The sequence below is a fragment of the Rhinoderma darwinii genome, chromosome 6, assembly GCF_050947455.1.
Source record: "Rhinoderma darwinii isolate aRhiDar2 chromosome 6, aRhiDar2.hap1, whole genome shotgun sequence".
Lineage (NCBI taxonomy): Eukaryota > Metazoa > Chordata > Amphibia > Anura > Rhinodermatidae > Rhinoderma > Rhinoderma darwinii.
This window is the reverse complement of record NC_134692.1, coordinates 32,021,602-32,048,619: the sequence shown is the minus strand read 5'-3', so window position 1 is coordinate 32,048,619 and position 27,018 is coordinate 32,021,602. Positions and strand designations below refer to the sequence as shown.

Genomic DNA, 27,018 nt, shown 5'->3' with positions numbered 1-27,018 from the left:
ATCCGAACGGAGTGTCTTAGACATGAGCGAACCGAACTTTACCGGGTTCGGCCGAACTCGTTTTGACCGAACCCGGCAGGAGACAGTCACTGTGCAGGGTGCTGAAAGAGTTAAACTGGTTCAGCACCCTGGACAGTGACTTCCGATCCCAATATACGTGAACGTGTAATAAAAAAAAAAGTTCTGACTTACCGATAACTCCCGGCTTCTTCCTCCAGTCTGACCTCCCGGGATGACAATTCGGTCCAAGTGACAGCTGCAGCCAATCACAAGCCAAGCACAGGCTGCAGCGGTCACATGGACTGCCGCGTCATCCAGGGAGGTGGGGCCAGATGTCAAGAGAGGCGCGTCACCAAGGACGCGTCACCAAGGCAACGGCTGGGAAGTTCTCGGTAAGTACGAACCTCTTTTTTTTTAAACAGGTTACTCGATATGGTGATCGGAATGCACTGTCGAGGGTGCTGAAAGAGTTACTGCCGATCAGTTAACTCTTTCAGCACCATGGACAGTGACTGACGTCGACTAGCCTCATCTCTATGAAGGCGGCTGCGCGAAAATCACGCAGCCGCGCATCATACACGGATGACACACGGAGCTGTCAAGTGCCTTTTGCGCACGCAAAACGCTGCGTTTTTTGCGCGCGCAAAACGCACACGCTCGTGTAAATGAGGCCTAACAGAGATACATGTATCAAAGGATTTTCACGATTAGGGAACAGCACCGCACCAAGGTTTCTTTTTAGGTATAGCTTCCTAGGAATATACCTATACAACGTTTTTCCCCGTACTGTAACTGGATGAAGTTTTGCATCCGGACGAACCCGTGGCTTGCAGTTTCCTGGACTACTACATTACCTAGAATATCTCTACAGGGATGCCGTTCTCCTAGCACGACATCACCATGTGAGCACTATTCAATAGTCTCTTACTCTTGACAATTTCAAACGTGGGATAATGCCCTATGTCTGCGCCATTGTGTATTTTTCTCTCTTTAAGAGATGCCTAACAGTAGCACCCATCACCGATAGGCTATAGTGGTATCCACTTAATGTATATGTCATGAAAAGCGAATCGCATAATAGCCTATCAGTGATGGATGCTACTGTTAGGCATTTCGTCACATCCTTTGATTATAACATATACATCTGGTGCTTTTCCTGTCATATAGGCTAAACGTATGCCAAAAACGTGATGTGAATGGGGTCTAACAAAGGTGACTTCAGCCATCACTGAGTGTAATGACTTGCATACTTGTGCTAATGTGAAAGAATTTGGGCATGTTGCCAGAAAACGCTTCCTTGTTAGACCCCATAGTTAGTTCCCAGAGTGACATCGATGATTCCGTGTATAGAATGTGACAGTAATGGATGAATAGGGTGTAGAAACCTGTTTAGGAAGTAAAACTCTGGGAGGAACAGATTTCACAACTTAATCTATGGAAAACGGATTGATACCACATAGACTAAAAGCTGCTGAAGTAATAAAACCATTTTTAGGTATTAACAAAATATAAGAAACGGCAATAGAATACACCACTCCTCCGGTCCCTTCTATTGACAGGAGAACGAGATGATGAAACTTCCTTAGACACCACTTCATCATGTTCGCTTGGGTAAAGAGAGGACTCTGGACTGTCAGGAATGGGATAAATAAAGTCTATTAAAATGTGTACTTTTTATTTATTTTTATTTTAAACCCATACAAGTCTATTTGTAAAAAATAAAATAAATTATGTTAAGGGCTTTCATACCGAATACTTTTTTTTTAATGGCATATACTAGATATACCATAAAAGTTTGATCATTTGGGGTTAGGCAGCTGTACTCCAAACCAAGAACTGGTAAGAAAAGTCCCTTTTAAGACTCCAGCATAATGCCCTGTTGATTTTTCTCTTCCCTCCCTCCAGATCTGCAGAATTCGAGCTAGTGCTTAAAGAGGTATTCCTACCATAGATATTTATGGCGTATCCATAAATGTCTGATATCGGAAGAACTGGGGTTCCGTGAACTTTGTTGTGGCAAGCCATACGGCAGACTGTGGCTGAGAAATAGGAGACAAAATGGAGAGAGCAGGTCGAGCATGTGTGCTACTCTCTCCATTACAGTCTGTAGGTGTCATGGGAACAGCCAAGCGAGTGCACTTGGCTGTTTTCACAACTTCTGTAGACTACAATGCAGAAAGTTGTGCAAATCCTTGACCTGCTTTCTCCTCCGTTTCTCGGCCGCCATCAGCTATTTTTATTTATACAATAGGGTTCACAGGACACTAATTCTCCCGATAGGTGGTGGTCCCGTGGGTGGAACCCCCACCTATCAGACATTTATGACATATCATACAGATATCTTGTGTAACAGGTCTAGCCTGTCATACATACAGTATGTGTTATTTATTGTGGCACATAATTTGCATCATTGGATTGTACATCTCTTGCAGAAAGGAGCCTTTGACTTTTTTACACCATGTTTTCTGAGATAACTGCCATTTTTTTGGTGTATGATATTTCATGCAGAAGTGCCTTTCTGTGTGTTCTGTGCACTGTCTGAGTACCAATGGCTCTTTATAGTGACTCTTCAGAATTGGTATATTTCATCAGACTGGCTGATTAATGGCCTGAACCATTGTCCATCCCTGATCTTCATTAATGTTGGGGGGGGAAATATTAAGAGAAGAATATAAAGACCTGTTTAAGAGCTTACTAGGGACTAGTGACATAGCAGCTGTGAAGCAGTGATCTAGAATGAGTGAAGTCCATCTTACAGTTAGGTTATAGAATGGATTGATCTGTTACGAGTGTGATGTTTGGACCTTTGCAGTATCCAATATAATAATTTTAAATATTTTTTTTACGGTTTTCACAGTGCGGTAAAAATTACGTGATATTTTTATAGTTTATGTAGTGCAGTGTATTGTAGCTCATTTTCCATCTGACAGTTAGCCTACTAGGTCCTGCCTTGGGCAGGACCTAATAGGCTTCCGTACCTGGCAGCCAGGAAGCCATTGCTAGGCTTTCTGGTTGCCACAGCAACCATCGCCACCCGCGATCTGTTGTGGGGGAGCGGTGGGGTACAGAGGGAGCGCCCTCCCTCTGTCAACCACTTCAATACTGTATATTACAGCTGTCACCCGCTGAAGTTGAAGCGCGCACAGCTCCTGTGCCGGCTTCATCTTCATGACGGGTCTGGTACATTGGATTACGGGAAGCTGCTTGTTATGCCGACGTACCAGACCCATAATTATGCGGGATGGGGTTAATAACCGCCAATACGCCTTTTCATGGTGACCACTAAGGGTACTTATGCCTCAAGGTGGCGCTTTGACATAAGCCCGGCACTGGTGTCCCATGCCGGCTAGAGCGGGTGTCGGGCAGTCTAAAAGCAGCCGGGCACCTGCTCTAGCGGGCGGAATTGAAATCTGCATCGATCCCGCCCGTTTAACCCATTAGATGCCGCGCTCAATAGCGAGCACCAGATCAAAGTGTTTTTAGAGGGAGAGAGGGTGAGAGAGGGAGCTATCGGCAAATCCGCGATGCAATCACCGGGGGCCGATGGTTTTTATGGAAGCCGGGGGCCTAACAAAGGCCACCAGGTCTTCCTTTAGTGAATGCCTATTAGGTCCTGCCAAAGGCATGGCCTAATAGATGCCTGTCAGTTTTATATTGACCGGCACAATACACTTCAATACAGAAGTATTGCCGTGTATTATAAAAGCGATCAAATGATCGAATAGTGAAGTCCCCTAGTGGGACTAAAAACAAAAGTTAAAAACGTTTAATAAAGTCTATAATAAAAATCCTAAGTAAAAAAAAAAAATGGAAAACCCACTTTTTCCCCTTACAAAATGATTTATTAAGTTAAAAAGTTACACATACCTGATATCACCGCTTCCGTAACGACCCCAGCTATAAAACAATATCATTATTTAACCCGCACGGTGAACACCATAAAAAATAAAATAAAAAACACTTCTAGAATTGCTGTTTTCTGTTCATCCTGCCTTCAAATTTTTTTTAGAAAAGGTGATCAAAAAGTCGTTTGTACTCCAAAGTGGTGCCAATAAAAAGAAGTTGTCCCGCAAAAAAATAAGCCTTCATACAGCTATGTCCGCAGAAAAAGAAATAAATTATGGCTCTTAAAACATCGCGACACAAAAACAAATAATGTTGAAAAATCTGTGTTTTTACTGTGTAAAGGTAGGAAAATATAAAAAAAACTATATAAATGTTGTATCGCCACAATTGTAACGACCCGCTGAATAAAGTTATGTTATTTATACCACACAATAAACAGCATAAATGTAAGATTTTTTCCAAGGGTTTTTTTTTCCATTACCCCCCCTTAAAAAGTTTATAAAAGTTAATCAATAAATTATATGTACCCCAAAATGGTGCTGTTAAAAAAATACAACTTGTCCCGAAAAAAACAAGTCCTTATACAGCTATGTCAATGGAAAAATAAAAAAGTTAGAGCTCTTTGAATGAGACAATGAAAAAACGTAAAAAAATTGCTTGGTCATTAAGGCCTAAAATAGGCTGGTCACAAAGGGGTTAACATTTAAAACTTGTTGAAACATCACAGAACTAAAGGTTACATGGGTTTTATTCTCTGGAATGAGTGTTTCTATGTAAAATTAAAACAAAACAAACAAAAAAAACATTAATAATACCCGTTGCTGGGAAAAGCGGGTGACTACCATTACAGTTTTTCCATGCTTTTGAATATGCAGCGACATGGACTTCCTGGTTTCCAATACTGCATAATTACGTTTGCTTTCATGAGTCTAAGGAAATGGATAACACCTGTAGTGTTCACCCCACTTTCCAGAAAAACAGATATAAGTAAGAAGCAGTGAAATAGAATATTAAGAAAAAATAAACATTTACAGAAGAGGACAGATCAAGGATTTCTACGAATGCCTGTAAAGTTATTTTTACGGGGAAATGTGCTTTATTAAATAAGACCAATCTAACAGAGCACATGTGGTTCTCACACTTGATAACATGGACTATGCTAAATGTCAGTCTAAAAGCACTGCTTTCTGGTACTGTGGGTTATGGGAAAAGGTAGTTTGTTTATATACATTTGTCCATTGATGTATGTTTGGCTAAATTCACACTCTGATCCGTTTTTAGATCAGAATTAGGATAAAAACGGATCAGTTAAAAATCCCATTGAAATCAAAATAACGGATTAAAATGGATTACAATCAGTTTGTATCCATTTTACATTGACACCAATAATAAAAATAACCCATCCGTTAGACATCAGTTTTTTTTTGAACGGCGTTAAAGTCCTACACTTTTATCTCCGTCAAAAAAACGGATGACTAACATAACTGACGCTAACAGATGCAATTAAAAATACCATTGATTACAATGGGATTTTTTTTAATTTTTTTTTTATATTTCAACTTTTTATTTTCAGCAAAGAAAAATTAGGGATACAAAAGAAAGAAGGGGGAACATGGGTACAGAATATTCCTTTTATGACAAATCGCATCAAGAATTATTTCAACAATAGAAAGCAGTTATTCAAATAAAGCCATCTCCTATGAATACCCCAACCTCACATTGAATATTAGAAGAGATAAATATGAACACATAACTATTGACATTCATTCCCATGACCCAGACCCCCACCAACCGTATACAATGGGATTTTTAACTGATCAGTTTTTATCCTTATTCTGATCTAAAAACAGATTAGACTAACGGATTATACAATGCAAGCGTGAATTTAGCCTTATGTAAAATAATAACTTAAAAAAAACAAAAACATCCCAGAACGTGGTCATCATTTTGGACTGTGTGAATATCTTACGTGTGTCCTGTTAGTTTAGCCATATTTATTAAACAGCAAAGAACACCATAAGAGTAATATAATTTCCAAGAGTAAATATTGCAATAATAATAATAATCACAAAATATTCTGGCCCACTTGTATGGAAAGGTCCTTTTTTCCCCCTCCTCTGTGGATTCTTAGTAAAGACTTGAAAAATTAAACAAGCCATCTAAGAAAACACATTGGTTCCTCTAGGGCAGGGGTCTCAAACTCGGCCGGGTAAGTGGGCCGCATATAGAAAAAATGGGAAGTTGACGGGCCGCATTACTTTCAAATTTGATACAATACTAAATTATTGTTAATCAATTAGTTATTTGAACTACTATAACACTATATTACTAGAATAATAATACTACATTACTATAATAATAGCGCTAGGTTTAAAATTTGAGATATTTCTCCACGTGCTTATTTCAACAATCCAGCTTTCCAGTTTAAGTGTCGCTAAATGCAGTCCGGCGGCTCAGTTAGCACACATGTCAAGATTGGGCAGCCCCTTTTTAGGTAGTGCCGCAGTGCCCTCTGTGGATGCTGCCGCAGTGCCCTCTGTGGATGCTGCCGCAGTGCCCTCTGTAGATGCTGCCGCAGTGCCCTCTGTGGATGCTGCCGCAGTACCCTCTGTGGATAATGCAACACACCCCTAGATAAGTCCACAGTGCCCTCTGTAGATAAGGCCACAGTGCCCTCTGTAGATAAGGCCACAGTGCCCTCTGTAGATAAGGCCACAGTGCCCTCTGTAGATAAGGCCACAGTGCCCTCTGTAGATAAGGCCACAGTGCCCTCTGTAGATAATGTAACACACCCCTAGATAATGCCAGTGTCCTCTTCAGATACTGTCACACACCCACTTGTAGATAACGCCACAGTGCCCTCTGTAGAGGCTGCCACAGTGCCCTCTGTAGAGGCTGCCCCAGTGCCCTCTGTAGAGGCTGCCCCAGTGCCCTCTGTAGAGGCTGCCCCAGTGCCCTCTGTAGAGGCTGCCCCAGTGCCCTCTGTAGAGGCTGCCCCAGTGCCCTCTGTAGAGGCTGCCCCAGTGCCCTCTGTAGAGGCTGCCCCAGAGCCCTCTGTAGAGGCTGCCAAAGTGCCCTCTGTAGAGGCTGCCAAAGTGCCCTCTGTAGAGGCTGCCCCAGTGCCCTCTGTAGAGGCTGCCCCAGTGCCCTCTGTAGAGGCTGCCCCAGTGCCCTCTGTAGAGGCTGCCCCAGTGCCCTCTGTAGAGGCTGCCCAGTGCCCTCTGTAGAGGCTGCCCAGTGCCCTCTGTAGAGGCTGCCCCAGTGCCCTCTGTAGAGGCTGCCCCAGTGCCCTCTGTAGAGGCTGCCCCAGTGCCCTCTGTAGAGGCTGCCCCAGTGATGTCAGGGGCTTGCCCAGAGCTGGAGTCCCAGGCAGAGCGCTAGTAGGCTCTTCCTGGGACTCCAGCTGTGCTCCTGACATCACTGGGACTCCTGCTCTGGGGAAGCCCCTGACATCATTGACGATGTATGGACAGCGATGTCAGAGGCTTCCCCAGAGTCCCGGAGCAGAGCCGATGATAGCGCTCTGCCCGGGACTCCGCTCTGGGGAAGACCCTGACACACTGTCCATATATGGGCAGCGATGTCAGGGAATTCCACAGAGTCCCGGAGCAGAGCCGACACCAGCGCTCTGCTCGGGACTCCGGCTCTGGGGAAGCCCCAGACATCGCTGTTCATATGTGGACAGCGATGTCAGGGAATTCCACAGAGTCCCGGAGCAGAGCTGACACCAGCGCTCTGCTCGGGACTCCGGCTCTGGGGAAGCCCCAGACATCGCTGTTCATATGTGGACAGCGATGTCAGGGAATTCCACAGAGTCCCGCAGCAGAGCCGACACCAGCGCTCTGGTCGGGACTCCGGCTCTGGGGAAGCCCCAGACATCGCTGTTCATATGTGGACAGCGATGTGAGGGAATTCCACAGAGTCCAGGAGCAGAGCCGACACCAGCGCTCTGCTCGGGACTCCGGCTCTGGGGAAGCCCCAGAGATCGCTGTTCATATGTGAATAGCGATGTCAGGGAATTCCAGAGTCTTGGAGCAGAGCCGATACTAGCTGCTCTGTGTCCCGCGGGCCGCAGATGACAGCCCCAGGAGCCGCATGCGGCCCGCGGGCCGCGTGCTTGAGACCCCTGCTCTAGGGTAATCACCCATATTTGATCGGCCTAAAAGACTTTTCTTTGGTTCTGTAGTAGGAATAAGGTCTGCGTATCTCCATTTCCCCATTCCTCCATCCTAAGCTCACACTGGTCAATTACAGTGCTACATAGGAAGTATATCGCTCTCCTTCCCTTTGTGTTTCTCTTGTATTTTTCACCAAAAAAAACACTTTTTTAAGGAAAGCATGTTTAGGAAATAGAAAGAATGTCATAGTTCTGAACACAAATGTTTTTTTTGTGAGCAGTACATCCTTTTGTCAGGCCCCATTCACATCATGTTATTGCCCTATGTGTACCGTGTACGTCGGGAAAGCCCCCAACGTACAAGGGTAGGCTAATTCCACATCCTGACCAAGATCCTGAATAAAGAAATTTGTTGCCAAGTCGGTGAGTGCCTCGATACTTTCTATCTGTTGATATCTAGTTGTTTCTGCTATACTTGTCGATGAGCACCTCCGGGGCAATTTGACTGCTGAGATCCATTAGTAAAGGCCATTGAAATACTCCAATCAAAATATTTACTGGTTCAACAGTGCCAGCCTTTTCCTTCTTCCTTATATTTATAAAAGTCTATTGGCCTGTCTTCAGCCCTATATCTTTGTGAAAAGCCAAAGTGATCCCATCACATCCGAAGGGGAACTGCGCGCTGAGTGTTTCTGCCACATTCATCTCTGTAACCGGACCCCCACTGATCAAAACTTCTGACATTTCACTATGACATTTTAAAAGTTTTATGAAACGACAATAACTCTTTAACCCCTTAGTGACCACTAATACGCCTTTTTACGTCGGTCACTAATGGGCTTTAGGCTAGGCTGACGCCTTTTCACGTCAGCCTAGTCTAAGTATTGCACGGGTCTCCCGTGCAGGCAGGAGCCGGGGCTCTGCTGTCTGATGACAGCTGAGCTCCTGCTCCAACGCCCTTCGATCGCGGCCGTTTAACCCGTTAAATGCCGCCGTCAATAGCGACCGCGGCATTTAACTTTGTTTACAGAGGGAGTGCGCTCCCTCTGTCACCCATCGGCGGCCCGCGAATGAAATCGCGGGTCTCCGATGGGGTGTCATGGCAGCCGGGGGCTTGATAAAAGCCCCCAGGTCTGCCCTGGACATATTCCTGTTAGGACGCGCCGGAGGCACGTCCTAACAGATTGCCTGTCAGATTTACACTGACAGGCAATAATGCTCTGGTATACGAAGTATACCAGAGCATTATAGCAGCGATCGGAACATCGCACAGTAAAGTCCCCTAGTGGGACTAATAAAATCAGTTATCAAAGTGAAATAAATATTATTAATAAAAAGTACAGTAAAAAAATAAATAAAACCATTTTTTTTCCAAAAAAAGTGGTTTTATTTAGTAAAAGTGTAAAAAAAAAAAAAAAGTACACATATGTGGTATCGCCGCGACCGTAATGACTCCATTAATAAAGTTAATATGTAATTTAAACCGCAAAGTGAACACCGTAAAAAAAAAACGCAAAAAACCATGGCGAAATTGCAATTTTTTTCCATTGCCCCCCAAAAAAGTCATAATAAAAATGAATCAATAAGTCTCATGCACCCCAAAACAGTACCATTCAAAACTACGTCTTGTCCCGCAGAAAACAAGCCCAAAAAATCACTACATTGATGGAAAAATAAAAAAATTACGGCTCTTGGAAAGCGACGATGCAAAAGCAAATAATTTTAGTTCAAAAGTGTTTTTATTGTGCAAAAGTCGTAAAACATAAAAAAACCTCTACATATGTGGTATCGCCGTAATCGTACCGACCCATAGAATAAAGGTAACCTGTTATTTACGTCGCATAGTGAACGGCGTCAATTTAAAAACGCATAGAACAATGGCGGAATTTCAGTTTTTTTTTATAATCCCCCCCAAAAAGGTTAATAAAAGTTAATATAAAAATTATATGTACCCAAAAATGGTGCCATTAAAAAGCACAACTAATCCCGAAAAAAACAAGTCCTCATACAGCTATGTAGACGAAAAAATAAGAACGTTATAGCTCTTTGAATGCGACTATAGAAAAACGAATAAAATAGCTTGGTCATTAAGGCCTAAAATGGGCTGGTCACTAAGGGGTTAAATACATTTGTTTGAGGCCCCTCAAACGGGCCTATATTTGATTTTACTAACTAGTCCATTCAATTCCTAATCTCCTATGTAATAGGATCAGAGGAAATATGAATGTCTCTCGTCACTTACGATACACCTAACTATTAGTAACTTGCTCCAGAACAGCGATTTCATCATGCCCTTTGAATAATTACTTTGGAAAAAAGATTTTTTCTGTCTGGGGGCTTTACAAAGAGATCTATTTTTGTAATTGATCACCATCAATTTTAATCAATGTGTCCAGAAATTGTATCTACTTGTCGGAGTACGGCTGTGTTCACATCAGCGTTGGTTTCCGTTCATGGGTTCCGTTGCAACTTTCTGTCGGAGGAACCCATGAACGGAAAGCTAAATTAAAACCAAATCTTCTGTTTGCATTACAATTGATTTCAATGGTAATTCTTCCGTTGCAAATAGTTTCTGTTTGTTTCCGTTCCGTAAGGTTTCCATTTTTTAAGCGTAAATTTTAGAGTAGTCGACTACGCTATTGTTTCTGCCAATAAAAACGGAAACCTTACCAAATGGAGACAAACGGAAACCATTTGCAACAGAAATATTACCATTGAAATCAATGGTAATGCAAACAGAAGCTATGGTTTCCATTTGCCTTTCGTTCATGGGTTCCTCTGACGGAAAGCTGCAATGGAACCCACGAACGTAAACCAACGCGGATGTGAACAGGCCCTAAGTGAGTGTAAATTGGGGTAAATATCATTCAATAACTGGAGGTCTCCAGTCCAGATCACAAAAATTTCATCAATGTACCTCCAACAGATCAGAAAAGTTTCCCAGAATGTTGAGGTGTACATAAATTTGTTTTCGAGGGTGGCCATAAAGATTTTAGCATATGTAGAGGCAATATTGCACCCCAAGGCCATCCCCTACACTGCAGGTAAAAATCATCTCCAAGCAAGCAATAATTGTTCTGGAAGGTGAAACCTAGCAGTGTAAGGACAAATTGTGCACAACCTGGGGCCATTTCTAAGCTGGTGAGTGCCATTTCTTCTGCTTCCAGACGTGTCGTGTTCTATTAAAGTTATATAAAGATACCACATCAAAAGATGGCAAAATATATTTTACATGGTATTCTAACTGCTGCAATTGTCAGCAAGAAACCTGATGTATCTTGTATGTAAGATCTATCATTAGAGTTTAAAGCTCTAACTATTTGATCTAAAAAGTAAACAATTTTGATAAAATGTGAGACTGCCCGATGCAATCTTAGTAAGTGTATATCATATTGTGACAACCGTGAAAGTCGCCACTAAATAATTAGACAACTTTTTATCAATTATCCTATTCTGTGTTGCTTCTTCTTTTATCTATATTACCTGTTGGCGTGGGATCCTATTCCGATTTTCTGTATACTTTAGTGGTCCTCAATTGGCTAATTTTTGTAACGTACTTGTCTGTATTCAAAATGACAATGGCCCTGCATTTTTTTTGCGGGTTTTTGGAGACATTACATACGACCAGCAAACTCAGATATAGAGTTGCTGACTGTGTTCCACCACCACGACCTGGAGGACAGGAGCATTTGAAAAAAAGAGGTAAATGGATTTACCTATTAGATTCCCTACAGTACAAAAGTTAAGGCTCTATTACACCGGCCGATTTTGGCGAGCGCTGATCAACGAAACAGCTCGTTGATTAGCACTCGTTTTCTCCTGTCACAAGGAGCTATGGATGGTGGCGAGCGGTCGTTACTCCGATCGCTCGTCCCCATACATTATTATCATGTCGGCAGCGTGTCCCACTGTTTACACAGGGAGATGTGCTGCCGACAACGATAATATTTAACTTTTTTAGAACGATACGACCAGCAGATGATCAAATGTTTGCTCTTTCATCTGCTGATCGCAGCCCTGTTTACACAGGGCAATTATCGTCAACGAGCGTTCTATGAATGATCGTTTGCCCGATAATTGCCCAGTGTAAAACCCCCGTTAGTCCTATTGTTTTCTGCATCCTTGTACGATGTTGACTAGGGTAGATAGTGTAATTTGTACTTTGACCTTTTTTATGTTGATACGTTTTACTACAAATACTGATGATATATATGAGATTTGTTATCGTGATAGATTAACGTGGTATTTTTTTAAGGGTCATAAAAGCATTGTGGGTAATTAATCTTGTCATTCTTTGGCAGTATGTGATTGGTTCATGATTGATTGCTTCGATATATATATACATGTTTATACACCTAACAGATTGTGCTTGACAAAGACCCCTGTATGGGTTGAAATGTTGTATGGATACTGTTGGTGATGGAATAAAGATGTCATGACTGCAAGTTTCGTATGCTGTAGTTGGGTCTGTATTTTTGTATTTGTATACATTGTCACTGATTGCATCCATCAATAGATATAACAGTTGTGGAAGTACCCCTTCAGCAGCAGTACGCACTTGACAGTTAGGCTGGGTTCACACAACCTATTTTCAGCCGTAAACGAGGCGTTTTATGCCTCGTTTTACGTCTGAAAATAGGGCTACAATACGTCGGCAAACATCTGCCCATTCATTTGAATGGGTTTGCCGACGTACTGTGCAGACAACCTGTCATTTACGCGTCGTCGTTTGACAGCTGTCAAACGACGACGCGTAAAAATACAGCCTCGTCAGAAGTGCAGGACACTTCTTTCAGACGTAATTTGAGCCGTTCTTCATTGAACTCAATGAAGAGCAGCTCAAAATTTACGGCTGTCAGAGAAGCCTCGCAAAATGCGAGGAGGAGCAATTACGTCTGAAACGAGGCAGCTGTTTTCTCCTGAAAACAGTCTGTCTTTTCAGACGTAAAAGCCTGCTATCGTGTGCACATACCCTTAGTGTATTTTCTGCGGTTAATTTCTTTTTAGCCACGTTTTCCTATTTGTAACTTTTTATTGGTGTTTTACCTTTTGACTGCAATTGGAAAACATACAAAAGGGGTAAAATTACAAAGAAAAAGCATGCATTCTTTTTTTATGCCGTTTCAGAAGAAAAATAACAGCTAAAAACTTTTACAATAAATATACCACGACAACAACAAAATTAGCAATCTGTATTTTTGCTGCATTTTATCCGTAACCACACCAGTATAACCAGTGTGAACAAGCTCTTGTTTATAGTATTAAACATGAAGACTCTTTGGGGATTGTCTGGTTTAGAAAACCCATTTTAAAATACCTTACTAGTACATAGAGTTAATAGAGGAGTCCTTCATGCGAGATGTCCATCAATTAGCCTGAGTAGAAAGTGACCACATAGAGCTTCTCTTAGGCTACATTCAGACGAGCGCGTGCAACCTCGGATATGAAAAACTACCGTTTCTCTTGTCCGAGGTACGCCCGTGCAGGATGCGTTATCACAGATCCCTCATAGACTAGGGTCCATGGAGGGATGCGTGAAAACGCAATAAAATAGGACATGTCCTATTTTTCCATGGACCCTTCACACGCTCCGTTGAAACAACGGTCGTGTGAACAGCTCCATTGAAGTACATGTGTCCATGTGACGGCCGTTGTTTTAATGGCCGTCACATGGACAAGTTACACGCTCATCTGAATGAGCCCTTACTCTGTAACACTCCTTCGCATTACACGGACTGCCCATTGATTTCAATAGGAACTATGTAATTCTTAAGCTATTTTAGGCCTTGAGGACACAATGTATTTTTTTGTTTTTTTTCATTAAAGTGTTCCGAGAGCCATAACTTTTACATTTTTGTGGGAACGTAGTCGTATAAGGGCTTGTTTTTTTGCGGGACGAGTTGTATTTTTAACGGCACCATTTTGCGGTACATTTTTTTGCCGCCATTGATTTTTGGGTTTCGTTTTTACAGCATTTACCGTGTGGTGTATATGACACATTTACTTTATTCTGCGGGTCATTACGAATATGGCAAAACCATATTTATATAGTTTTATTTATGTTTTACCCAATAAAACATTTTTTTAAAAATGCATTTATTTTTGTGTATTTCTGAAAGCCATTATTTGGTATCTTTTTTTTTTTTTTTTTTAACCGTCGAGGGAGCTTCATGAGATACGAGTTGTAGTTTTCATTGATCCGCTTTTGGGGTACATAGGACTTATTAATTCATCTTTTATTCTTTTTTGGGTGGAGGGGGATGAACAAAATACGCAATTCTGCCATTGTTTTTTTTTTTTCTCATTTTATTACGGCGTTCACTGTGCGGAATAAATAACGTGTTCATTTTATAGTATGGGTTGTTACCGTTGCAGTGATACAAACTATGTGTACGTTTTTATATTTTTCCATAATAAAGCAATTCTTTTTTTTTTGTATTTTTACTTTGGATATTTTTTCCCCGAACATTTTATTTCACAGTTTTTACAGTTTATTTTTATTTTTTTCCCACTAGGGAACTTGACTATGTGATACTTTGATCGCTTACATAATACACTGCAATACTTTTCTGGTCTCCGATCCCGACCATTACATCGGAGTGTCAGCTGTTTTACACTGCTAACACCCGCTTCTATCGGCGCAGGCTCAGCACCCGTACCAGCACTATGCCTGTATTGTACATTCACAGTGCTAACTACAAAGCTCTAGCACCATAAATGTACAACACATGTCACCAAGGGGTTAAACATTTGCTGCTTGGTACAGCTGATCGCTGGGGGATTCAGCCTTGTGATCAACTTATTTTCAGGGGACCATTCTAACAAAAAGGCTCGTCCAAAGTGGTCAACCCGTTTGATCTCTAGCTTTTCATTGAAACGTCACCCTGTCTTTTTTTTTTTAATCCAAAAAGATTACCTTTGTTGTCTTTGTGACAGTTTGAGAAGCCTGAGACGTAAGTGTTGTCACTATGGCAGAAAAGAAGTCAATCTATTTAAAGCAAAACAGATCCATTTAAAAATAGCAGAATGAGCAATAAACACCATTCTGGGATAGTGATGCAGGGAATGTGTGAATAGTTCTCCTTTATGCAACGACAGTATCTCAATTCCACTTTAGGACACACTAGAATTACATAACTCCTCACTTCACTGTCACGGCTTCAACATGTTTTACGTTGTACACCTATTGGAGGTTTAGAATTGATAAACTAAAGACTTGTATTAATCACAATTTGTACAGGAAAAGGCCCCATGCACACGACCATAAAAAAAACCTCCGTAATTGGGGACCACAACACGGTTCTATTGGCCGCGGACACCTTTCCGTATCACTACGGTCCGGTGTCCGTGCCGTACAACCGTACCGGGAAATATGGCGCATGTCCTACTTTTTGATGCCTAAGGCCTCATGCACACGGCCGTGCACAAAATCACGACCCACAAAGTATGGGAGCACGACCTGTAAAAATCGAAAAGTAGGACATGCTCCGTAATTTTGGGCATGGTTCTACGGCACGGACACCCTTCTGTAGGGATACGAAAAGGTGTCTGCGGCCACTAGAACCAGACGGGTTTGTAATTACGGACCGTATTGCGGTCCGCAATTACAGAGTTCTTTTTACGGTCGTGTGCATTGGGCCTAAGAGGATGAATATTTTGTAGGCTTTGTACACACTTCTGTGGGTGCTCTTCAGTCAGGTTTCCATCGCTTATTGATGGCTAGAGTGCCGCACTAATCAACCCGGTAATACCGCACATCACATTACAGCCCTATGTTCTGTGTATGCATCGGAAGAGATCCCTGCATATATGCCAAATGTATACATAGGTCCCATTAACCCAAAAGAGTGTCCTTTTGGCATATGCCCAGCTGGAATTCGCCAGAATACTTTTTTTTTTGCTGTATAAAATAGCGTAGTAGACTGCGCTATTCTATACAGATGGATACAGTAAGAAAACGTATACTGTGCAGTATATGTTTTTTCCTTTTTTACTCTGGTAGACTTTTAGTGATGTATGCCACTGTATGCCTATCTTCCGTTGGAGATATACATTGGATCATCCGACATAGGGCTGCAGCGCCTCGGGCTCCATTGACTTAGGGAAAATACTCTATTAATATGGATAAGATGGATAGTACATGCTGCACATATGAAATTCGGACTTAAAATCATGACTGTTATATCTTGCATTCAATAATATTAGTTCCGTATTCGTGATCTTCCGAATCGGGAACTTCAGTTGCACTATCCTGCTCGATCTTAAATAGAGATCCAGGTAATGGATGAAGATTGGGAATTATTGTTTTTTACCAGTTAAGCAAAATATATGGTCTATCCATTCCAGCAGACCCGATGATCTGTGTTTTGGGAGATGATAGCCCAATAAAACGGTTTCTAATGGTAATAAAAATAGATCGTTTTCTTAGGAAAAACTGGATGTCAATTAATGCCCCTTCCTTGCCTGAATGATGCAATACGGTAGATAAAGTAATGTTCTTGGTTCCAGAGTAGTAATAAAGAAGCAATATTTATTGGAAACTCACAAGTGTTGTTGTATAGTTAGATGGAAATTCTGTTTGGAATTTTGAGGCAGATTTTCCTATGCCTGCACGCCGATTTTCGCTGCGTTTTTCGCCCGCGGCCATTGAGCGCCGCGGGCATAACATGCCGCGAAATACGCTTTGTTTGCCTCCCACTGATGTCAATGGTAGGTCAGAGGCGTAAACGCCCAAAGATAGGGCATGTCCCTTAATTTTCCTGCGAGCCAATTTTTCCGCTCGCGGGAAAAAACGCCTCCGCCTCCCATTGAAATCAATGGGAGGCATTTTCGGCAATTTTTTGGCTCGTTTTGCGGCGCGGTTTCTGTGTCAAAAAACTCGTCAAAAAACTCTGTGTGAACTCCCCCTAAGAGAGACAGTGTATACATCCTCCTGATAGTTAGGCCTAGTGCACACTGAGTTATTTGCAGGAAGAATTCCCTCAGGAATTTTGAGGCATATTTTGACCTGCCTGCGCTTTTTTTGCAGCGGTTTTCGTGGTGTTTTTCGCCCGTGGCCATTGCAGCTAATGCAAGTACCGCGGGCAAAAAATGCTCGGAAACGAGAACCTCAGGATTTTTCTGCCTCATTGATTTCGAAAGGAGGTCAGAGGCGTAACCGCTGCAAGAAAGGACATGGCGCTTTTTTTTTCCCCCCAAGCGGCTAAAATCCGCCTGGGAAAAACAAACGCTTATGCCTCCCATTGAAATCAATGGGGGGTTTCCGCCTGTTTTTTGGTGCTGTTTCTGACGCGGTTTCCCGCTTCAAAATCAGCGCCAAAACGCTCTTGTGTGAACTGGGTCTTTGGTTTCTGGTGTCAAGTTAGAGTTACTTGATTATTTTAAAAAAAATTTCCCCTTTAATATTTTTTTATGCTTTAACTAGGGTAATAGGAGGAGAGGATGGTGATACGGGAAAAGTAACTTATATGTGTATTTTAACTTTACTACTGAAATTCAATAAGGAAGATATACAAAAAAAGTATGTGTTTAGTGTTTATAAAAAAAAATTCTAATAGACATTTGCTCAAATTTTTGTGTAGTTTGATCAACTTAGATTTGATCAGTATTAGGGTTATATTGTGTGTTACCAGCACACGGGAGCCCTTGTCAGTCGAGCCGTCACTCCATATGACTGATGGATTTGGCTTCGGCCCCATTCACACAACCGTAGATTTCGTCCGTAATTATGGATCGTAATTACGGACCCGTTTATTTCTATGGCCGACGGACACCTTCCCGTATATTTAGAAACCCTCCGTAAAAAATAGGACATGTCCTATTTTTTTAATTTTACAGCCCGTGCTCCCATACTTTATAATGGGAGCACGGACCGCAAATGCGGATGACTGCCTGCAGCCCATAATCGCGGACTGTGATTACGGGCACGGTCGTGTACATGGGGACTTACAGAGTTGTTATGCAGCATCTATATGTGGTGGATACATAGAAGCTGCAGCGCAAATCTAAACAAAAGGTTTAATAAAGGTCTATTAAAAAAATAGTTTATGAACACTAAACACATACATTAAATAAAAATAAAAAAATGCTACAAAAGTTGACATAGTCTTAAGCTTGCATGTGTAAATAAATATTATATCCGCCTGCACAACGATCCCAAGGATTCAAGCGTGACAAGTGAATTACAGATTTAAACGACCCTTTGTCACTGTGTTGTTGAGACCGTATTATCAGGTGAATTGGTTGCTGTGTATCACCTATATTAGTTGACCTCAATACATATGATTCACAACAATAACTTTTGCAGCATAAAGTTTCATCCTTGTTGTACCACCTTTTGCATAGTAGAAATTGCATGATAAGCAGTTTACCAATGTACTTTTATTACCTGAATCTTTCTATGAGAAGGAGCCATTCAGGGTATAGGGGATGGCAGCACTGATAAATCAAATTGCCAACACATGGCAAAGTCAGTGAAATACAGGTGCTGTTTACTGTACCTATATTATAAAAAAAAAAATGGAGAGAACAAAGAGGCTTGTATGGGTATTGAATTTTCCATGAGCTGCTTTCCTCTGAGTCAAATTTCTACTTCTCAAAGGGGTTGTCCACTTTTTACAATTCTTTTTTGTTAAAGTTTCCCAAACAATAAACTGATCATAAGTTGTCCTGCTGCTGGGACCCCCCTCGATCAGCTATAATTTACAGGAGAACAAGGCAGCAATTGTTTAATTTTCCTACAGCGCCACCACAGGAGAAATTAAGCATTACAGGATTTAAATTGAAATAAGTTGGCTGGCTATGTAATGTACAGTAGAAACATGCCTGGTCTTCTAGAGAGCGAGAGATGCTCTTTGTAGTTGCTCTCTGCTCTAGCTAATTGATGAAGGCTCTGAATGAGGGATCCCCCTTTACTCATAATTTTCTAACAATGTATATTACAATAGGTTTTCTGAGCAGTTCAGGTACTACCTGTATATAAGAAAATATCTGACAATGTAGTTTCTTAGTATAGAAGCAAAGGTTCTTCAAAGGTGAACTTTTTGCTTTAAAGGGGTTGTCCAGTCCCAGAAAATTGATGGCCTTTCCTCCGGATAGGCCATCAATATGTGATTGGTCGGGGTCTGACTCCCGGCACTCCCGCTGATGAGACTGTGAATCGCCGCCACACTTGTAACAACGGTTCATTGTATTACAGCCTTCTCCCATTAACGTAAAGCGCTCTAGCCTTTTAAAAAAACAACTGATTGGCGGGGGTGCGGGGAGTCAGACCCCGACCGATCAGATATTGATGGCCTGTCCTGAGGATCTTGACAACCCCTTTAAAGGTACCCTAACCTGGCTTGCGGGATTTGTCTAGTGCAATCTTTTTTCTGAGGCGAAACTGTGTTTTATCTTTCCTTACCTTTTCCAGATCACAGTAAATCAAATGAGACAATAAAATTTATAGCTAAAGGTTTTTCTGTATGTTGTACAGGTAGCATTGAGGAACCGTGTTTCTCTTCAGATAATACTTACGGGGTGGTGGAATAATAAGAATGGACAAGCATTGGATTCATTTTCTGATTAATGTTTTGCGCCTTATTGGCTGTACTATAGTTGCTTTTATGCTTTATACCAAAGGCAAACAGTAGGGTGTAGGCTATGTTTAAACTGCCCTTTTGGCACTGTCATGGTCACCTCCAGCGTGGGCTCTAGACAGCTAGATGCAAACCTTCCCTGTGTTAGATGAGTCACTATTTAATCACAGCTCTTTTATTAAGATTGTTCCTACTTGCCAGATTAACCATTTTTCTGCTGAAAAGAATGACGTTTTTTCTTCTTTTGCATATTGCATATTATTAATGCATGAAATCTTGGTAGCTGTGAATAGGCATTCATTTGTATTTATCATATTTAGGGCCTGCTCACATCAGCGTTCCTTTCCGTTGAGGGGTTCCGTCAGAGTTTTCCGTCGGGTTAACCCGTGTGCTATGGATTCCGTCACAACAATGGAACCCTGTCACAACGGTGACAAACTGAATCCATTAGCTAGGTTTCCGTCACTATTGAGGTCAATGGTGAGGGAACCGGAAGGTTTCAGTTTGCCTTTCCGTTGAGGGGTTAACCCGACGAAAACCTCGGACAGAAACCCTCAACATAAAGGAACGCTGATGTGAACACAGCCTTATCAGTGTTTCCGTCAAGTTTTATGGTATTATTAACAGCACAGTCTGCAGTACTATTATTGTCATTAATGATACCGGAATCCCGACGGACCCCATCAAAGTCAATGGGGTCCGTCAATGTCAGTTTGGATCCATTATAAATAATATATGATATTAGTGCTTTTAAGTAGATGGACTCAGATTCCCGCAGTTCTTACAAATCCATTGGAAGGCCAAGATGTTTGGACACTACGGGAATGTGTCATCAGAAGATACCCTATTGTTAAAAGGGGTTATCCCACGAATACAACTTATTATCTATCCACAAGATGGGTGGTAAGTGTTTTGTCGCTAGGGGTCCCACTGTTGGGCCCCCCACCGATCAAGAGAATGGGGTCCTGAGTCCCCTGAATAAGCGAAGCAGCGATCTCGCATGCGCTCTGACACTTTATCATTCTCTATGGGACTGCCAGAGAAAGTGGAGTCCAGCACTCGGCTGTCTCCGGCAGTCCCATAGAGAATGAATGTAGCGACAGCGTGCACGTGTGATTGCCACTCTGTTCATTCAGGGGACCCTCTGTGTATAGGTGATAAGTGTTTGTATTCGTTGTTTTGGGGGAATAATCTCTTTAAAACAAGTTTTTATGTTAAACATTTTTTTTTACATAAAAAAACGGAACGACGGCCCATACAATACAGCACCAGGTAAGTCACTACACATCACTATAATACACTACATTACATTTACAAACCGGGTAGTGGAAAAACACAAACCCGGAGGGCTTCTTTAAGATGGGGTATCGCTTCCTTTTGCAGTAATGAACTAGGTCTCTCGTCTTATTATTGATATCCTTCAACTGAAAGGCACAGTGGGAAATTGTCCTGCAGGAAAGAAAATGCAATATATTTGTGGATTCTAATAATACACTCGCCCTTGTATTTTTGCTATATAATGCTGGTCTGCACTGTGCCCGCTGTGGTTTTGGGCGTCACCTGTGTGTTATCCTGCAGCGAAGAAAGCAATTGTATGACTGGTATGCGTTGTGTTGCTATGGTAACCTACCTTTTTTTAACATCATAAACCTTGACATTGTTGGAATAATATTTCTATCATTTGTGCGGTGTCATAGCGGTCGTATTGTTCAAGTGCTTGACATGTATACCTAGCCCAGATGACTGGGTTATCACATTCACCTGCTTTATATTATTTTCTACAGAAATGTCTCATAATTTGTTGATATTTTAAGGAATTTTGTATCCAGTCCTTGTACACACAATTAATTAGAATGCGGCACATTCTGCATTTGTAGCGGTTGTTACATTGTAAAATGTGTCTTTACCCAGGTATTTCTTGTAATATATTTTTACAAATAATATATCAGAGTCTGGATTTTGGGCTTAACCCCTCAGTGACCAGCGTATTTTAGGCCCTAATGACAAGCTATTTTTTTTCCGTTTTTCTATAGTCGCATTCATGGAGCTATAACTTTTTTTATTGTTCCGTCAACGTCGCTGTATGAGGACTTGTTTTTTGCGGGATTAGTTGTACTTTTTAATGGCACCATTTTGGGGTACATATCATTTTTGGATTTACTTCTATTAACTTTTTTTGGGGGGGGATAGAAAAAAAACATGAAATTCCCCCATTGTTCTGTACGTTTTAAATTGACGCCGTTCACTGTGCGGCGTAAATAACATGTTACATTTATTCTATGGGTCGGTACGATTACGACGATACCACATATGTAGAGGTTTTTTATTTTTTTTACGACTTTTGCACAATAAAAACACTTTTGAACTAAAACTATTTATTATTGCGTCGTCGCCTTCCAAGAGCCGTATTTTTTTATTTTTCCGTCAATGTAGTGATTTTTTGGGTTTGTTTTTTTGCGGGACGAGACTTAATTTTGATTGGTACTGTTTTGGGGTACATGGGACTTATTGATTAACTTTTATTATGACTTTTTTGGGGGCAATGGAAAAAAATAGCAATTTCGCAATTGTTTTTTGCGTTTTTTTTAGTGTTCACCTTGCGGTTGAAATCACAATTTAACTTGATTGTTTGAGTCATTACGGTCGCGGCGATACCATATATGTGTACTTTTATTTATTTTTTTACACTTTTACTAAATATAACCAGTTTTTATGGAAAAAAAATGGTTTTAATAATTTTTTACTGGAATTTTTATTAATAATTTTTATTTCACATTACTTACTTATTTTTTTAGTCCCACTAGGGGACTTTTTACTATGCGATCTGTAGATTGCTGCGATAATGCTTTGGTATACCAGAGCATTATTGCCTGTGAGGGTATGTTCAGACGGCCAAATTTCAGACGTATACGAGGCGTATTATGCCTCGTTTTACGTCTGAAAATACGGCTCCAATACGTCGGCAAACATCTGCCCATTCATTTGAATGGGTTTGCCGACGTACTGTGCAGACGACCTGTTATTTACGCGTCGTCGTTTGACAGCTGTCAAACGACGACTCGTAAAAATACAGCCTCGTCAAAAGAAGTGCAGGACACTTCTTTCAGACGTTTTTGGAGCTGTTTTCTCATAGACTCCAATGAAAACAGCTCCAAAAACGGACGTAAAAAACGGCGCGAAAAATGCGAGTTGGTAAAAAAACATCTGAAAAGCAGGGTCTGTTTTCCCTTGAAAACAGCTCTGGATTTTCAGACATTTTGGTTGACTACGTGTGAACATACCCTTAGTGTAAATCTGACAGGCAATCTATTAGGACGTGCCTCTGGCACGGCCTAATAGGCATATGCCCAGGGCAGACCTGGGGGCTTTTATCAGGCCTCCCGGCTGCCATGGCACCACATCGGAGGCCCGCGATTGCATTTGGGGGCCACCGATGGGTGCCTCCCTCTGTAAACAAGTTAAATGTCATGGTCGCTATTAACTGCAGCATTTAACGGGTTAAACGGCTGTGATTAAAGTAAACTTCGATCGCGGTCGTTGGAGCAGGAGCCCGGCTGTCATTAGACAGCCCGGCCCCAGCCTGCACGGGACACCAGTGCAGGACTTAAACTGGGCCGCCGTGAAACGGCGACGTCCTAGCCTAAGGCCCCAGATGGGATCGATTACAGGTGGATCCTACGTGTCAGAGACACGCAGGACCCGCTGACACTGAACCCGTCAGGTCCGCAGGATACAGAGCAGCTGTATCTTAAAAGGTAAAAATAATTTTTAATAGAAACTAATTTGAAAGTTGCACCAAACACACTGACTGACATTTTTATTAAAAAAAATAAAAAAATAAAAATAAAACACTTTTAAAGGTTTACATAGCCTAAAGCAGGTAATAGTCAACTCTCTGCTAAAAATAGGGACTGAGACCCCCTCGTAGGTTTCTGTAGCTTCCAATAGTTTGATTAGAGGGATGACCCTGCATGTGCAGCTTCTCTATACTGAGAAGGGGGCACTCATCTCAACCTTGCCTTAGGTGACTTCCTAAAGTCATAAAACCCAAAAAGCAAAATAAACTAATAACTGGAATATTATTAAATAAGCTGATAACATTGGTAATGATTTTGTTGTCTTCTATGTCTATGGAGATTTATATTTCTATAAAGCATGTGAGCGTACGGGCTTATGCACAACTGGTATTACTGATCTGTGTCGCATGGATCCGTAATACTGCACACTCCAATTTCATACGCCGACCTACAGAATCTGAGAGAAAAAAAACCCATGGCATGTTCTATCACATGCAGTATTACAGAGATGTTTACCTCTTGAAGCAATGCTTCCAGGGAGAAAATATATGGCCATATGGAAAGTGCGGACATAACCAGAGCACAGTGGAAAGTCCATTTCGAAGTTTGGTACGTCCATTCAAATGTCATACTACTCATTTTTTATATGCAGTGGTTCAGAAGTTAGCGCTCTTCCTTGGGGCAAGGATTTCAGGCCTGTTCAAGTCAACTACTGTGCTATTATTCTTTGGATTTCCTCTGGATACTTCTGTTTTTCTTTCACAATAGGCCTCCTATGAAATTGTCCCCAATGTATATGTATGCCTAAGATAGAGATGTTAGGTTGTGACCCCCACTAGTCACAAAAACCAATATGAATGAACATATTCTCTATTCACCACTTTAGAATATAATGGCGGTATATAAAAAACAAGTCAAGATTTGCTTAACCTGTCCACATAATCATGCCACCACATTATAAGTGGCCTATCTTGTACATAATGTGATCGGCGCTGTAATGTAGATTACAGCAGTGTTTTTTATTTAGAAAAAAGATCATTTTTGACGGAGTTACTCGCGTGATTACGCTGTAAACTGTCATTTAAAACGAGCGTACGCTTGCCTTGATGTAAATCTCGCACATCACGTCCTGGCTGGAGGTAATGTATATTCAATGTCAGGACACTTGAGTAACGTTAGTGTCTGTGTATGTGGCTGCACATAGTAATCTTACTAGATCACAATGTGCTGTGTAAATGAATGGGGAGAAGTGTACGACGCTGATTGGTCACTGATTGGTCAGCGTCATGCACTTCTCTCCACAACGCCCACTTTGTCAAAAAGTAAAACACGCCCAGTTGTCCATTAAGAAACTCATTAGCATAAAGCTAATATAGGTCATAACTCCGTCAAAAATGATCGTTTTTCTAAATAAAAAACACTGCTGTAATCTACATTACAGCGCCGATCACATCACGTACAAGATAGGCCACTTATAATGTGGAGACAGAGCCTCTTTAAAGGGGTTTTCCAGCCACTAAAAATTGCAGCCTTCTTCTCCCAGTGAAGTGAAGCGAAAGTTGGACGTTGATCCATAAGCTATTGATGGCCTATCCTGAGAATAGGCCATTAATTTTTAGTGGCTGGAAAACTTCTTTAAAGCATGTGTAGACTTTTGAAGTAATTTTTTTTAATAAAAGAATGTATTATGTGATTTAATGCAACTTTTAACCCCTTAAGGACACGGCCAATTTTGGCCTTGAGGACAGAGCAATTTTTTTACATTTCCCTCTTTGCATCCCGACGCTCATAACTCTCTTTTATTTTTTGTATGACGTAGTTGTATGAGACTTTGTTTTTTGCGGGACGAGTTGTACTTTATGTAGGTACCATTTTTTGGTACAAATACATTATCGTTTAATTTCTCTAAATTTTTGTTTTGGCGAAAATGCAGAAAAAAAGCAGTTCCGCTGCAGTTTTAATATTATTTTTTTTTACACCATACACCGATCATCATAAATAATGTTATACATTTGTTGTACAGGTTGTTACGGTCGTGTCGTGTCTATATTATTTCATGTTTTGGGACTTATATTTTAAAAAGTTTATTTATTATAAAAAATGTGTGTTTCTGTGTATTTTTTTTACTTTTTATTTATCATAAATTTTTTTTTACATTCATTTAACTTTTTTTTTTAATCCCATAAAGGGATTTATCATTTTGATTTTGATTTTGTAACTGCAATGTACTGGCATAGATCTATATGCCAGTACATTAGCCTGTGTACTGATTGTACACAGTCAGTTGTTAGGGCAGACCTCAGTATGCCCTAACAACAGGAAATATGTTCAGACAGCCCTGGGGTCCTTTAATGGACCCTGGGCTGTCTGGCCATATGAGTTGTGGGCTTTGATCGCGTCACAGTTATTTTCTGTGACGCGATCAATGTGCAGTCCCCTCTCTTTGAACGCCGCGATTAGCTTTCATTGCGGCGTTCAAAGGGTTAACGGCGGAGAGAAGATGTTTCTCTCCTCTCCGCTGTCAGCGGGGCCGTGGCTGTGTATTACAGCCGTTGCCCCGCTCTCGATCGCGCGCAGAGACGGCTGTCACACAGGACGAGTATGCTCGTCCTAATGCGCGAAGTTCTCGCCGCTCAGGACGAGCATACTCGTCCTGTGTCGGCAACCAGTTAAATATGTTTTTTGTTTTTTTTTAATTAGTTTTTGAGATACAGATTCTATGAATCCTGTATATATAAAGGCCATATTTTGCTGTCAAAGCTAAATCCGTCAGGTCTGTAGGACTGACTGCTCGGCTGAAATCGATGACCGCTGTATATTGTGTGTCAGAGACATTCAGGACCAGCTTTCATCTAAGCCAGTGGTTCCAACTGGGGTGCCGCGACACTCTGCTCATCTACTGCAAAAAAAAAACGACGTTGTAGCAGATATGACGCGTGCACGTGTTACCAGTACCGCCCACCGCTTCCCACTAGAAGCCTGACGGAGGGAGAGGAGCCATGCTGTGCAGGGTAAGTCTTTTTTTTCTCTTTCGTTTGTTACCAATTGTGTGAGAAATGGAGCCTGGGGAATGCCGGAAGTTGTAGTTCTCTCCTCTTATACCTCCACCCTGTAATGTCCTCTGATATCACATAACAGTCTGGACATGCTGGGAGTTGTAGTTCTCTCCTCTTATACCTCCTCCCTGTAATGTCCTCTTATATCCCTTAATAACATCCGGGACATGCTGGGAGTTGTTGTTCTTATACCTCCTCCTGTAAACTTTCTCTATCACATAACATCCTGGACATGCTGGGAGTTGTAGTTCTCTCCTCTTATACCCCCTCCCTGTAATGTCCTCTTATATCCCTTAATAACAGCCTGGACATGCTGGGAGTTGTTGTTCTTATACCTCCTTATTTATTCCTTCCCCAGGAGTAAGCACACTTTCTCTCTGTGATGGTCACTTTACTAGAGGGGCAGATGGTCATTTTACTGGGGGGGGGACGACTGATGCTGATGGTCTCTTTACTGAGGGGTCATTATACTGTGAGTGGGGGACTGATGGTCATTTTACTGTGAGTGGGGGATGATGGTCATTACTGTGAGTGGGGGGCTAATGGTCATTACTGTGAGTGGGGGGCTGATGGTCATTACTGTGAGTGCGGGGCTGGTGGCCATTTTACTGTGAGTGGAGGGC

At 41.6% G+C, this 27,018-nt stretch overlaps 1 protein-coding gene and 1 long non-coding RNA gene across 3 annotated transcripts in view; one reads left to right on the top strand and one right to left on the bottom strand.

Moving 5' to 3' along the window:
* The window catches only part of TLK1 (tousled like kinase 1), a 207,942-nt gene that overhangs the window by 55,400 nt on the left and 125,524 nt on the right, over positions 1–27,018 (top strand). The gene's annotated exons all lie outside the window — the stretch shown is intronic.
* LOC142655376 (uncharacterized) overlaps positions 20,667–27,018 on the bottom strand; it is an 8,708-nt gene continuing 2,356 nt past the window's right edge. Inside the window, exons 2-3 of the long non-coding RNA XR_012849481.1 lie at positions 23,856–24,143; positions 20,667–20,991 (exon numbers count right to left, since the gene is read on the bottom strand). This is a non-coding gene — a long non-coding RNA (uncharacterized LOC142655376). The remainder of the gene's footprint in view (positions 20,992–23,855; positions 24,144–27,018) is intronic.